At 47.2% G+C, this 14,036-nt stretch overlaps 1 protein-coding gene and 1 non-coding gene across 2 annotated transcripts in view; one reads left to right on the plus strand and one right to left on the minus strand.

Moving 5' to 3' along the window:
* KCNB1 (potassium voltage-gated channel subfamily B member 1) overlaps window positions 1-14,036 on the minus strand; it is a 99,245-nt gene that overhangs the window by 7,294 nt on the left and 77,915 nt on the right. The gene's annotated exons all lie outside the window — the stretch shown is intronic.
* On the plus strand, window positions 4,937-5,043 carry LOC126019894 (U6 spliceosomal RNA). The gene has a single exon (XR_007499505.1). It is a non-coding gene; the product is annotated as a U6 spliceosomal RNA (small nuclear RNA).

The raw sequence follows: 14,036 nt of genomic DNA on the forward strand, positions 1-14,036 counted from the left end.
TGGAACTACAAATTTTTCTTTCTTCTTTTTTTGGAAGGGCACACCTAGTGATTCTCAGTGGGACCATACAGGATGCCAGGGATTGAACCCATGTCAGTTGTATGCAAGATTAATATTCTATCTGCTTTACTATTATTCTGGTTCCTCAAGGAACTACAACAGCTCTATCGCCTGGATCACTAAGAAGGGGACTCAGAGAAGGGGATCACTTTTTATTTGCTGAAATTTATGGAAACCCAGTCACTCTACAGCTTGAGCACAAATGCAAGAAGCAGATGGAAAAAATTGCTTGGAGGGTTTGTTTTCAAATCTAGTCCATCATTCTCCTTCTAAATAGTTATGCTGGGTGAATCAAAACTTATAAATGCATATATTTGCCTACCACTTCTCAGTATTACTCTTCTCCTTCTGCTACACCTGCTTAGGGACTGGTTGATGATGCTGGCTGTGCTGAATGGTTCAGAGATGGATGGAAAACTCTAGGCTGGGGGCTGGAGAGATAGCATGGAGGTGGGGCATTTGCCTTGCATGCAGAAGGACGGTGGTTGGAATCCCGGCATCCCATATGGTCCCCCAAGCCTGCCAGGAGCGATTTCTGAGCATAGAGCCAGGAGTGACCCCTGAGCGCTGCCGGGTGTGACCAAAAAAAAAAAAAAAAAAAAAAAAAAAAAAAAAAAAAAGAAAAAGAAAAAACTCTAGACTGGGTTTCAACTGTCCATTCCTGAAGTGTGTGGCAGGTGTGTAGGTGGAGGAATTAAATTAAGTTAAATGGTCAAAGAGAAGCCACTCTAGACCAGCTTTGTGAGATGTTGCCCCTCCCCAAAGCCAACTGCTAGGGGTCAGTGGTTGGTAATTAAGAGTGGCCTATGGGAAGGGGTGAGGGACAGATTCAGCAAGGAAGACACAGCAGGTAGGAGATACAGGATGGAGGCAGAGGATGCAGAGAGGCTGCTTAGTTTGAAGGCCATGTGAGGATTATACATATGGCGGTTAGGGTCTTGTAAATAAAGCTGGATTTATCCTGAAACTTCATCTGACTGCTGTGGATCATTTTCTCGCCATTATCCTGAACCCACAGACCTGTGGGCCAAAGGGGCTGCAGGCACCGGGCCAGGCTGAGAAAGGCCTCACCATCCACTCCTTACATGACTAGGACTCTATAATTAATAATTAATGCATTAATGAGAAAATCTAGATCCCAGGAAGAACCTCTCAAGCAGGAGGGAAACAGAGAAGCCATAATGGGTCAGAGAAAGTCAAGCCTATGACAGAGAATGAAGACAAGAGGCTGAAAGAAGGAATCTTGAAGACCTGGGAGTCTGAGGGTCTAGATGGCATGAATTCAGAGCTTGGGCTCTGGGGCCCAGGAGATAACCCAAGGGGCTAACCCATGCAGAAAGCTGGGTTTGATGTGCTCAATCAATCTCTGGCACTGCCAAGTACTGCCAGGATCAAACATTGTGCCAGCCATCACTCCTGTGTTGTGTGGCCTCTAATAAAGCAAACAAAGAGTTGGGCTCTGGTGTGACTCTATTTTGGGTTCACATCCTCGCTCTATCCTTTAATTATTCATTGACCCTCTGAAGCCTCCATCTTCTTGTGTACAGAATGGGGTGATGGAACAGTGCCTACCTTATTGTAACCAATGCCAATAAGCCACAGAGAGATTATCTCAGTTCACACTACCCCATCAGCACAGGCCACGACCCAGAGCTGTGGCCCAGCTGCTCTATGCTTCCTGTACTTGTCCAGAAAATATGTGTGGTTTAGCTGGGTAGGTGTGAAGGAGGTTCTTTTCCCTCGGAGGAGCCTCCCACATTGCTGCCAAGTCTCTCTGAGTCTCCCCTCGCTGACCCTTCCTGCCCCAGAAACCCCACAGCATCTCTAAATGTTCAGCTTGCTGGCACCTGCATGGGGCCAACCCAGCTTTCTTGCTCTGCCTCAGTTTCCTTATTGGTACCAGGGGGTGCTAGATGTAGATTGTGTTTTATTTGTTTTGTTTTTGGCTTTGAGTTTAGAAATCATTCCTGGCACACTTGGAGACCACATGGATCAGATCAAACCCTGGTCAGCCACATGAAAGGCAAATGCCCCCTACCTGTTGTGCTATTGCTTTGGCCCCTAGATGTAGGTTAAAGGTATCTGACCATTTCTGCATTGGTTTCTGGTGATCAGAACCCAGAGGTGGGTGTTACTGACATCTACTAGGCTTAGGTCAGGACTAAACCTCATCTAACCTCAATAGAAGGTTGAGAAACCCTGGGGGTAAGGAGCATGGATTCCCCACTGAAAGGTGTTGCAGGTGGGTGGAAGGAGATTAGCATGCCCCTTAGCTAGGAGTGCACTAATCCTCTCCTAGTTGCCAAGGCAGTCTGTCCCTTAAAGAGCTGGGAGGGCCCATGTCCCCTGAGGCAGTCTAGTGGCTGCCCCCTCCACTCAGGGAGTCCCATAGAACTGTTGATGTTTCCAGATGCATGAATTATGCACCCAGTCACTATTATGGGCCCATTGCACTGGAGTCCCTGTTATTCCCAGGGGTACTTGAGAAGTACCCTTCTCTTTTTACATGTGGGAAAGAGGAAGAGGGAAAGAGAGAGCCCTTTGGGTCCTGCAAGGGAGCAGGCCAGAGGAGCCCAATCAGGCCTGTTTCCTGGGGTACAGGAATAAGAAGTCAGTAGGCCTGTCTATGCTTCTCTGATCCCCCTTCTGGCAGGCCTATAACTGAATGCTCTACTTCAACTGCCTTGAACCTTGAACTCTTAGTGTCAGGGGTGCACTCTCAATTAGGTGAGACCTCTGACCCCACTTTGTTCATTTGTAAGGTCATTAGAAGGCTTTGGGGAGAAATTGAGGACCAGCCTGGGAAATGTTAGCTGCAGAATCTCGAGGTGAGAGGGCTGGGTTGAGATCTTATGTCTGGATGCTGGCAGTGGACCTTCCCTTCCCATCTCTCAGCCTCCTCTTCCTCCCCTCAACCAGGTTGCCTCGGGGGCCTCTGTGGACCCCGGTATCAGGTTAAAAGATCCTGAGCTTCTAAACAGTTTTGACTATGTGAGCATTGTTGATCTGATACCAGCCAGCATACAGAGTCCTTTCAGCCCATACTCTGTCTTTCCAGTCTTGTTTTCTTGGGACTGAAGCCCAGCTCAGCTGGGGCAGGACTCCAGGAACCTGGGAGTAGAGGCACGAGCCAGGGCAGGGCCACAAAGTCTGTCCCCAGATTCTCTTTTAGCAAGAGCGTCTGACCCTGGAGCCCCCTCCACCTCCCTGTCTGCACAAATGTGGGGAGTCACTTTGATCCTCTGGGAGAAGCACTGGGCAGTGAGGAACCCGGTAAAATTCAGGGGTCTAAAAGCAGGCCCTCCAGGATGCTCATGGCTGCTCCAGAACTCGACACCCCCATCAATGGCTCTTTGGCAGTCATCCAGATGCTGTTTTCTACATGTGACCATGGCAGAGTCCCAGGCAGAAAAAAAGCCCACGATGGAATGAGGGGACAAGGATGGGATTTGAACACATAGCCTTTTGGGGATCATGTCTGTGCTGACACTAGCTGCTCTAAAAGCTGATAGCTGGACTCCTAGAATCGGACACAAAGCCTCTCCAACCCTGGCTGCTCCTTCCACTCTCAGTCACGGGCTCTCTCCGTGCAGAGTTAACTATGGAAGGATGCAGAAACAGTGGTTTCCCTCATGCAGTGTCATCTGCCAGAGGGAGAAGGGATCAATAGATCCTTCCTTCCTTCCTTCCTTCCTTCCTTCCTTCCTTCCTTCCTTCCTTCCTTCCTTCCTTCCTTCCTTCCTTCCTCCCTCCCTCCCTCCCTCCCTCCCTCCCTCCCTCCCTCCCTCCCTCCCTCCCTCCCTCCTTCCTTCCTTCCTTCCTTCCTTCCTTCCTTCCTTCCTTCCTTCCTTCCTTCCTTCCTTCCTTCCTTCCTTTCTTCCTTCCTTCCTTACTCCCTCCCTCCCTTCCTTCTTCCTTCCACCTTCCTTCCTTCTCCCTTCTCCCTTCCTTCTTCCTTCCTTTCTCCTTCCTTTCTTGCCACACCCAGCGGTGCTCAGGGTTACTCCTGGCTTTGTGCTCAGAAATCACTCTTGGCAAGCTTGGGGACCATATGGGATGATGGGGATCAAACCTGGACTTGTCCCAGGTCTGCAGCATGCAAGGCAAACACCCTACCACTGTGCTATCACTTCGGCCCCAAGCCTTCTTATTTCTGTTATTTTTTTTAGAACTTGAGATTGAACCCAGGTTTTCTGCATGCAAAGCACATACTTTACCACTGGGCCACACCCCCAATTCCCCACTGCTTTTAATAATAAATTTAATCATCATTACATTGGTAAGTTACAGGAAAGAGATTGAATTCCATGCAGGCAAAAACACCCCCAACAACCGCCCCTACTTTTGACAGCCCCTCTGCACTTACTGGCTGACATTTATCTAATGCTAAGTGTCACGTGAGTTACTGAGGATGCAGCATGGAGAAAGAGCATCCTGTCTCAGGCATCCGGGAGCTGAGTCAAGAAAATCCCCATTAATCCATAAACGAATAAGAGGAATGAGGTCATATTCTGTGATTTTTTGCACCTGTGAAGAAACTAGATGAGTTGAGAAACACTGTTCTCTCTCTCTCTCTCTCTCTCTCTCTCTCTCTCTCTCTCTCTCTCTCTCTCTCTCTCTCTCTCTCTCTCTCTCTCTCTCCCCCCCTCCCTCCCTCCCCCCCACCCCCCTGTGTGTAGTGTGTGTATGCTTTGTGAAGATTCATCTGTACAGGTCAGGGAGGCCTCTCTTAGGTGTCCTTTCGAAGAGACGACTATTTGGGTAGAAAGCATAAACAATGCATAGACCCTAAGATGGGTGTGGTGTGGCTTGGGGACTATGGGAGTGGGAGGAAGTGAAATGAACAAGGGCAGGTGGGATTAAGAGATATGATGAAGTCCTCGCTTCAGCACCACATATATTAAAATTGGAACGATACAAAGATGATTAGCATGGCCCCTGTGCAAGGATGATATACAAATTCATGAAGTGTTCCATATTTAAAAAATAAAAGATGTAATGAAGGGGACAGTGGGGAGGGTACTTGCCTTGTCATGACCAACCTGAGTTAGATCCCTGGCACTCCATATTGTCCCCTGAGCTCACCAGGGGTGATTCTTGAGTGCAGAGTCAGGAGTAACTCTTGAGCACTGCCTGGGCCCTCAAAAACAAAAAAAGAGGCATGGCGAAAAAGCCTGTATTCTTTGTCAAGATCATACTTCGCCTGTGATGCTTTTCTCTATCAGATGCCTAACTCTGTAAAGCCGCCCACAGCTGGCTTCACACTGCCACAGCCACACATCTCCAGGTCCTTGCCCAAGCCACTTCCTCTGCATGTGATTTCTCTCCCGTCCCCACTTTTCCTGGCTGATTCCTAGGGCCCCTTCAGGTCTCAGCTCAGAGGGCACGTGCAGTCGAGTCCTCTCTGACCCCAGATGTGGTGGGTGCATCTATGTGTGGGCTCCTACAGTGCCCCAACTTCTGACAATCTTGCTGAGCCTGAGCCATTTTCTTTGGAGCTCACAGTGAATGTCAGTGCCAGAAGGCCGACACTGCTCACAGCTATGTCTGACTCTGGAGAAAGTGCTAGGCACAGAGTAGGAGCTCTCCAAAGAGCTTCTCAAAGCCTGGATAAGCCCCTGAAGGAAGTTGAGGCACAGACAGGAGCAGCCCCTCAGGGCCAGCTTTCTTGTAAGCAGCAGAGCTGGGCCTCGAACTCAGGCATGGGGGAAACTCTGCCTCAGGATCCAAGGACACAGGAAGAGGAGGTTGCTGGACCTCAGACCTATAACTTTTTTTTTTTTTTTTTTTTGTCATACCAAGCAGTGCTCAGGCATTACCCCTGGCTCTGCACTAAGAAATTATATTCTGGGGCTGGAGAGATAGCATGGAGGTAAGGTGTTTGCCTTTCATGCTGAAGAACGGTGGTTCGAATCCTCGCGTCCCATATGGTCCCCTGTGCCTGCCAGGGGCAATTTCTGAGCTTAGAGCCAGGAATAACCCCTGAGTGCTGCCAGGTGTGACCCAAAAAACAAAAAACAAAAAAAAAAAGAAAAATTATATTCTGAAAAAAAAAAAAGAAATTATAATTACATTCTGGCAGACTCAGGGATACTGCAATATGTGACCCTGTTTGGTCACATGCAAGGCAAATGCCCTACCAGCTGCGCTATCGCTCTGGCCCCACCTTCACTTCTCTTATGAACTTCCAAACCCCAGCTTTAAGTGGGGATTGCAACAGAGAGTTTTAATTAGAAGGGTCACTGGTTCCAATCCGATTAAGGGGAATTGGGAGCAGGTTGATGGTTCTGCATGCCCCCCTTCCCAGAGGTGAGGACTTGGAGGGGAGGTGAAGTAAGAGATAGAGGCCAGGGCCTGCAGGGGGCATATCTGGGCACAAGGAATCTAGAGATCAGAACATAAGCCTGGGCCCGGAGATAGCACAGCGGTGTTTGCCTTGCAAGCAGCAGATCCAGGACCAAAGGTGGTTGGGTTCAAATCCTGGTGTCCCATATGGTCCCCTGTGCCTGCCAGGAGCTATTTCTGAGCAGACAGCCAGGAGTAACCCCTGAGTACTGCCGGATGTGGCCCAAAAACCAAAAACCAAAAACCAAAAAAAAGAACATAAGCCTTTACCACAAGGGGTTCATGGAGCATGGAGTCGCAGAGGAGGGAATGTAGTGCTGTGGGCCTCCAGAATGATGAAATCAGAAGCTTTGGCAATGGGAATTTTATTTTTATTTCCCCAAAGTTCAAAGTTGAGAGAGTCCATATAAAAATCCAGATTTTCGGGGCCGGAGAGATAGCATGGAGGTAAGGCATTTGCCTTTCATGCAGGAAGTCATTGGTTCGAATCCCAGCATCCCATATGGTCCCCCAAGCCTGCCAGGAGCAATTTCTGAGCATGGAGCCAGGAGTAACCCCTGAGCGATGCCGGGTGTGACCCAAAAACAAAAACAAAAACAAATTAAAAAATCCAGATTTTCAGTTTTCTCTTGGAAAATCTGCTGTGTCCCTATACAAACCTTCCTTAATTATTGTGGGTGAGGAAGGGGTATGGAGCTGCTTCTCCTTTGCTGCAGATCTTCCCCTTGGTTCACTATCCTGTTCAGCTCTGGACCTACTTGGTGCCATATGAACACACTAATGCTCACTTGCTCCGACCTGTGAAGAACTTCCTAGACAAGATCTGCCTCTAATTGCACTGGCCCAGAACCTGAGTTCACACTGGCTGAATTCAGTCCTATCTGTTGCTCCCACATCTGATCTTTCACTTGCATTACAGTTTTGCTTCTTAGGCTTATTTGGGTCTGGTTCATCTGCTGCTTCCAGCCCCCACTCTCCAGATCCCATTGGCTTTGATCAGATTTGTCTCTGGTCTCCCTCATTCTGCTCTGGTCTCCAGGGACAAAGATGTTCCAGGATTTGTTCTTCCCTCTTCCATGAAAGAGTTTTAGTTGGACCTGGGTGACCCAGCATAACGACTATCTTTTCCCAGTGTCTCTTGGTTAGATGTGGCCACGTAACTAAGGGTAGTCACCAGAATGTGAGCAGAAATAACGCTTGCCCTTTCTCCTTTCACACTTTCTTGGCCGGAAAGCAGATGTGATGGACAGAGTTGGAATAACAATCTTGGACCTGAGAAGAAAGCCAAGCCTAGTTTTTTTTTTTTTTTTTTGGAGGGGGGAGGGTTTGGGTTTTTGGGTCATACCCAGCAGCACTCAGGGGTTACTCCTGGCTCTATACCAGAAATCGCTCCTGACAGGCTCAGGGGACCATATGGGATGCTGGGATTCGAACCACTAACCTTCTGCATGCAAGGCAAACGCCTGACTTCCATGCTATCTCTCCGGCCCTCAAGCCTAGTTTTCTAAAACTGTTTGCCAACTCTGCCCTGACTCATAGATCACCCTTTAAGCTGATGTAATTGGGGGGGGTCTCATTGGTGTAATCACTTGGTCTAGGCCTTACCTACCTCTACAGCCTCATTTTTTTCTCCTTCCCCCTTTGCTCTCTTTTCAGGCTTGTTAACCTCCCCTCCTCAGTCTCTCCTCTCAGTCTTCAGATCCTGCCTGCCACAGGACCTTTTTGCATGCTGTTTCATCTGCTTGGAATGCTTTTCCCTCAGCTCTGATGCCTCTTCAAGACACAGGCCTCAGTTCCTCAGGAGTGCTCTTCTCTACCTCTCTGTCCAGCTCAGACTTCCAATTACAGGTTCTCTCATGCCATGTCCTTTCCATCATGCTGTTACAATATGCAGTTTCACAGTGATAGCTGAGGCTCATTTTCCTCGAATGAGAACTCTTTTTTTTTGGGGGGGGGGTTCCACACCCGGTGGCACTCAGGGGTTATTCCTGGCTCTGTGCTCAGAAATTGCTCCTGGCAGGCTCGGGGGACCATATGGGATGCTGGGAATCGAACCATCCTGAGTTGGCTGCATGCAAGGCAAACGCCCTACTGCTGTGCTATTGCTCCAGCCCCGATGAGGACTCTTGAATACATTTGTATAGAACATAAGATCTCATTTCATCCCAACAATCACCACTTGTGGGCAATGCTGTAACCTTCTGAGGCCTAGAAAGACAATGCAGAAAATGACTACTGAGACAACTTCTCATATGTCCCCTTATGATCACAGCCAGGAGTGATCCCTAAGTGCAGAGCCACAAGTAACCCTTGACCATTGCAAGATACACAGTCAGGGAGCAACAAAGGTCCAAAGGAAACAAAGAGAGAATTGATTCACAAAATTGCATGAGGAGGAATTTGAAAAGGAGGGGCACTGGGGAGCTTGGAGAAGGGAGGAGGGTACACTAGTGATGAGTGTAGTGTTGGAATTATTTATGTATGTGTGAAACCACCACTAACATGATTGTAAATCACAGTACTTTAGTCAAGAAAACAGTTTAAAGATGTTAAAATGATGGCCAAAAAGAAATCAAGCCTATTACATTCTACCCATTTTTAGAATATGCAATAACTGTTATTTCTTATTTTATATATATCTTTATTTAAGCACCATTATTACAAACTTGTTTGTAGTTGGATTTCAGTGCTTTCCCACCACCAATGCCCTATCTTCCTCCTCCCCTACCCCCTGCCTATATTCAAGACAGGCATTCTACTTCTCTCACTACCATTGTCATGATAGTTGTCAATGTAACTTCTCTAACTGAACTCTACTCTTTATGATAAGTTTCATACCATGGCTGGTCCTTCCACCCCTCATCTCTATTGTCTCTGGATATTATTACAGTGATGTCTTTTATTTTTCTTAAATCCCAAAAGTCAGTGAGACTATTCTGTGTCTGTCTCTCTCCCTCTGACTTATTTCACTCAGCATAGTAGTTTCCATGTCCATCCATGTATAGGAAAATTTCATGACTTTCTTTTTTCTGATGGCTGAATAGTATTCCATTGTGTATATATTTCACAGTTTCTTTAGCCACTCATCTATTGTCAGGCATTTGGGTGTTTCCAGATTTTGGCTATTGTAAATAGTGCTGCAATGAATATAGGTGTGCAGAAGGTATTTTTTGTATTGTGTTTTTGTATTCCTAGAGGAATGATATAGCTGGATCATATAGGAGTTCAATTTCCAGGGATTTTGTTTGTTTGTTTGTTTGTTTGTTGGTCACACCAGTGGCACTCAGGGGTTAGTCCTGGCTCTGCTCTCAGAAATCATTCCTGGCAGGTTTGGGGGACCAAATGGGATGCCGGGAATCAAACTGGGGTTTGTCCAGGATTGGCTGTGTGCAAAGCAAACGAGCTACAGCAGTGTTATTGCTCCAGTCCCAATTTCCAGTTTTTTTTTGAGGAATCTCCATGTTGTTTTCCATAAAGGCTGGACTAGACAAGCATTCACCAACAGTGAATGAGAGTTCCTTTCTCTCCACATCCCCGCCAGCACTGATTGACAAGAACTGTTCTTATCTCAACATCCTAGGGTTTAAATTATGATTATTTTTTCTTTGAGACACCCAGGTATGCTTAGGTTCCTGATTAAATTGAGAAATCACTCCTGGTGGGATAGAGGGACCATATGCAGTGCAGATAGGATCTGGGATGGCCATGTGCAAGGCAAGCGCCTTGCAGCCATGCTATCTTTTTGGCCTCTATGGTTCTTATTTTTTTCATTTGGGGGATTTATTTATTTTTTTTGTTAAGTGCTGCTCAGGGGCTATTCCTGGTGCCAAGTTTAGGAAGTCATTCCTGGCAGTACTTGAGGAGCTATGTGGTGTTGGGAATCTAACTGGGGTCGGCCAAATGCAAAGTTAAGTGCTTTAAACCCTGTCCTCTCTGTAGCCTGACTTACGGATCTTCAATAAATCCCTTCACCTGAACCTTTTCCTCAAGGGACCAGTTACAGTAATAGTTCGGTGGGCAGAGGAGGGAGATATGGCATGCTGGGAACAGGGGTGGATAGAGGACAACACTGATAGTGGGAATGCCCCTGATTCATTGTCACTATGTATTTTAAATATTACTGTGAAAGATTTGTAATTCACTTTGGTCACAAAAAATTTACTAAAATAAGAAACAAAACCCCAAAACTGATTCTTCCCAACAAGCTCTGGGTTGGGTGCCCTTTACCCCAAAGTCTGTAGCAGAGACCCAGGAGCTAAGAGCTTCCCTCTCCAGGCATCTGAGTACAAAGGCTCCTTGCAAGGGGCGTGGGGGCATGAGCAAACTCTCCAGAAAGTGAGGAGATGAGAAGAAGCCTGGGCATTGCCCTTCCTGCCTGAGTGATCATCTGTTCCTTGGACTCACTGAAGGCGATTGGGGTTTTGAGGCTCTGTCAGTCTGAACAGAGATGGATGGCATTGGCCCAGCCCTGCTGCAGGCAGCAAAGTCTTGAATAAAAACAAGCAGCATAGGAAATATCAGGGCAGGGGGAAAGTGTTCACAGACCTGTCTTCTAGCCCTTATACCCAGGTTGACAGGCTGAAAAGTGAAAGAGCACTGACTGAGAGCTTGATCAAGAGGATTGGGTACTCAGGGAAGCTGCCTCTATTATATGGATGACCCAGATTTTTGTACCCAGCCACTCCAAGTTTGATACTCAACATCCCATATGGTCCTACAAGCACCACCGAGGAATGATTCCTGAGTGCAGAACCAGGAATAACTTCTGAGCATTGACTGAGCACATCCCCACCCCCAAAAGCAAGGAGATAGTATTAATACTCTAAGCACTAGAGAGCATTTATAGCTAAATTAGTATTCTTTCTACTGAAATGAGCCCATGAGGACCAGACGTTAAAAAAGATGGACTTGAGCCGAAGAGATAGCATGGAGGTGGGGCGCTAGCCTTGCATGCAGAAGGACGGTGGTTCGAATTCCGGCATCCCATATGGTCCCCTGAGTCTGCCAGGAGCGATTTCTGAGCACAGAGCCAGGAGTAACCCGAGTGCTGCCGGGTGTGATCCAAAAACAAAACAAAACAAAAAGGATGGACTCAGTTCTGAGAAGCAGCTGAGTCCCAAGCAAAGGGTCAACATGACCAGAAAGAAGCTTTGTCATTTTCACCCACTATCTTTTAGGCTACAGAGAGTAAAAACTCTTTTACTGACCAAACACAAGGACAAGGGAGTTGACAAATTAGGGGAGTGAAAAGCTCAAAGAGCAGAATTGGTGGTCCTTAGTAAGAAGCTTGACACTGGGGGGAGGGCAGGGAAGAGGGCTGAATGTGGGACAAGTCAGGGAAGAAACCATAAGGACAATGAGAAAGGGAAGTGGTCTCTCCAGATTAGGATACGATGCTGAAAGGAGTTAAAGGGGAAGTCATATATCTGCGTTCAAATCATCTTCCTTTTATTTTTTTCCACATCTATCAGTGCTCAGGGGTCACTCCTGGCTCTGCACTTAGGAATCACTTCTGGGGGAACTATATGGGATGCCTGGGATTGAACAAGGGTTAGTCATGTACAAGTCATATCTCCTTTGCAGCTGTGTTAGCCTATACAGGGAACTACATCGCTCTGAGTTTTAGCTTTGCAGTTTCTGAGTTTCAGTTCCCCTTCTTTAAAAAGGGAACAAAAATATCTCCCAGGTCAGATTTTAATAGTTCTGTGATGTTTTGGATGTTCCAGGGTGCTACTCCTGGCACTGGGAAGATGTCAGTGAACAAACCAAGCAAAATACCTCCTCATTTAAAGTTGATCCCCTTCTCTTGGGGGGTCTGGGGAGGAGAGTCACATAAACAGCAGTAAGTCAGTGGGATGATTTGGAGTGATGATACTTCCTATGAAGAGACAATCAGATCAGTGGGAGGGAAAGAATGGCTAGGACATGGGTTTACTAGGGTGGAGGAGACCTTCACTGAGAAAGTGACATTTGAACTGGAACCTGAAGGGTGAAGAGCTGGTCATGGGGACCAGGACAGGAAAAGCTTTTTCGGCCAACTGAACAGCCAGTGCAAAGGCCCTAGGGTGGGTACATGAGGTTGAAGGGGGCAAAGAGGGGATGAGTCAGAGGAGGTGAGTGAGGTAAGAAGGTCGATGAGATGTTAAAGTGTCTTGATGTCATTACTCTGAATGACAGGCTCTCTGTCCACACCCCTCCTCACACCCTTCCTTACACTTGCCGAGGGAGGACATACTTCAGGAAGTAAACACTATTGTTCTCCATTCCCAAGGGAGATTCAGCTTCTCCACGGAGCTTCCCCAGGAAACCACACCAGCCTAGCAGCACCAGCACCTGATTGCCGAAGGGAGGCTGATTTGCTCAAGTGCCCAGAATATTCTGCAAAAATTTTCCAGGAAAGTCACATGAGGGTCACCATGGGGTGGAACTCAGCTTCAGCTCTGCAACTCTGGTAGGCCACTCCCTGTCCCCTCCTGTCCCCTTCATTCTTGGGGTTCTTAGGACAGGGAGAAGCTCCCCAGTCCTGATAACACTGTGAAGAAAGTCAGATGTGTTAGAAACCAAGCATCTGATTTCTTTGGTTCCACACAAACTGTTTTCATCTCAGGGGGGTTGGGCTTATCTTTGGAGTCTAAAGAGCACATTTCTTTTTTCTTCTTACTATTTTTTTTTTCGTTTTTTGGGCCACACCTGGCGTTGCTCAGGGGTTACTCCTGGCTGTCTGCTCAGAAATAGCTCCTGGCAGGCACGGGGGGACCATATGGGACACTGGGATTCGAACCAACCACCTTTGGTCCTGGATCAGCTGCTTGCAAGGCAAACACTGCTGTGCTATCTCTCTGGGCCCTCTTTTTTCTTATTTTGGGGGGGCACATCTGTGGTGCTTCAGACTCACTCCTGAGGATCACCCCTGGTGGTGCCCAAAGGACCATAAGGGGTCCCAGAGGTTGAACCTGGGTTGGTTGCAATAAAGACAATTCCCTACCAGATGTGCTCTCTCTCCAGGCCCCTATAAATTGCTTTAAAACATGGAAGGTTGCCCCATTTTTCTAGATTTCTATCTCCATTGTAGTGCCAAGAATACTTATGTGATGACTGGAACTTTGACAGCATATAAAGCAGTGAGGTTGAAAGTCATACTTGGGGGGCCAGAGCAATAGCACAGTGGTAAGGCATTTGCTTTGCATGTGTCCAACCCTGGATGAACCCTAGTTTGATTCCTGGCATTCTATATGGTCCCCTGTCTCTACCAGGAGCAATTTCTGAGCACAGAACCAGCAGTGACCCCTGAGCACTGCTGGGTGTGACCCACTTAAAAAAAATGTCATACTTGGGAAAGGGAAAGCAAAAGTTAAACTGAACATGGGACTGTAAGAACTTTATAGAGCTACCATAACAGCCTTGAGCAACATACATCTGGGTCAAATACCCTTTTCTCTGGGCTCTCAGCTATATCAGTCAGACTTAGATCCTAATCAACACAGCAGGAGCCCAAGTAAGTTCAGAATTTGAACTTACTTATTCCCAACACAGTTTGTGCTGTATTTGGAGTCAAGTTCATTCTCTCCCCCTTATAAAATCTATTAAAGTGATCTCTGCCTGGCAAGATGGTTCTGAATCATCACTGCCTC

Source organism: Suncus etruscus, chromosome 9 (assembly GCF_024139225.1).
Source record: "Suncus etruscus isolate mSunEtr1 chromosome 9, mSunEtr1.pri.cur, whole genome shotgun sequence".
NCBI classification, from domain to species: Eukaryota; Metazoa; Chordata; class Mammalia; order Eulipotyphla; family Soricidae; genus Suncus; species Suncus etruscus.